The sequence below is a fragment of the Rhododendron vialii genome, chromosome 7a (genome assembly GCF_030253575.1).
Source record: "Rhododendron vialii isolate Sample 1 chromosome 7a, ASM3025357v1".
Taxonomy (NCBI): Eukaryota; Viridiplantae; Streptophyta; class Magnoliopsida; order Ericales; family Ericaceae; genus Rhododendron; species Rhododendron vialii.
The window spans coordinates 12510845-12512048 of record NC_080563.1 but is presented as its reverse complement, the minus strand read 5'-3'; the positions used below and the strand labels follow the sequence as shown (position 1 = coordinate 12512048).

General features: G+C 45.1%; 1 non-coding gene across 1 annotated transcript; it reads left to right on the top strand.

The window, feature by feature from the left end:
- Positions 1–344: 344 nt before the first annotated feature.
- On the top strand, positions 345–451 carry LOC131334994 (small nucleolar RNA R71). Its single transcript, XR_009202388.1, has one exon. It is a non-coding gene; the product is annotated as a small nucleolar RNA R71 (small nucleolar RNA).
- Positions 452–1204: the final 753 nt, after the last annotated feature.

The following is a 1204-nucleotide window of genomic DNA, read 5'->3' as shown; positions in this document are numbered from 1 at the left end:
ACAACACACAAATTTCTTCTGCCTTGGCCACAGAGGCCATCCCAGCAACTTTGTTGAGTTGTAAAGTTTCAATTTGGTGGGAAAGCTGGGCGACCTTGTGGGCTAGCTCATTTTGCTCATTCAATTGAAATTTACCGGAATTGCTCGGAGCCGGATTAACCACGTTCTTTTCGGAAGGGTCTGAGCAATCCCAGTTTTGAGTTTTTTCAGATAACTCCTCAAAATAGTCCCACGCCGCATCAGGGGTTTTAGCCATGACTCCACCCACACACATGCTATCCATAAGAAGTCGGGTGCTTGGAAAACATCCCTTTAATAAATACTCGACTCTTTGAAAAATCGGTAAGCCATGATGTGGGGTGGAGTTAAGCAAATCCTTATACCTCTCCCAATATTGATAAAAAGATTCCCCCTCTCGTTGTTTGAAAGTTTGAATTTGATTCATGAGTTCCTTTGTGAGATGTGGGGGAAAAAATTTCATATAGAAAGCCTTTGATAAATCCGCCCAATTTGCCAAGGATTGGGGCCTCATGTTATTCAACCAAATCTTGGCTTTGTCTTTCACGGAAAATGGGAAGAGTTTTAACTTTGCGGACTCAAGCTGAGCGGGCGTGGACACTATTGTGGATACCAACTCCTCGAATGCCCGCATATGAGTGTACGGACATTTTTTATCTTTGCCATAAAAAGATGGCATCATGTTAATGTGATGCATTTTAACGGTGAAAGTATTCGCCTCGGTTGCGGCCGGAAGGACTATAGTGGCCCACGGAGTAGTACGGGCCGGATTTAGATAGTCGCTCATAGTTCTTTCGGGCACAATCGGTGGCATCTCGCCTTCACCGTTTCCGGCCATTCTTTCTCGAGGAGGGGTTCTTATAGAAAAAAGGAGTTCTTTAGGGTGGTGATGTCCTTGCTCGAACTCGACGAGGAGTTTTGGGTCGAGGAGGAGAAAAAGATCTATGAAGCCTTTTAGAACTAGGGCTCCGAAAGGCACCGCGATGACCACCACGCATACACTTTTAAACCCCTTCTCGAGAAACAATGGTAAGCAAGAATAAAGTAAACAGACAAGAGGGGCTATGCCGCCACCTCCTAACAACAGACAAGAGGGGCTATGCCGCCGCCTCGATAAGAGAAGACAATAAAAGAAAAGGTGATTTGTGCTTACTCTAGCTTCGTTAAACCTCACGTTTGAGAAACT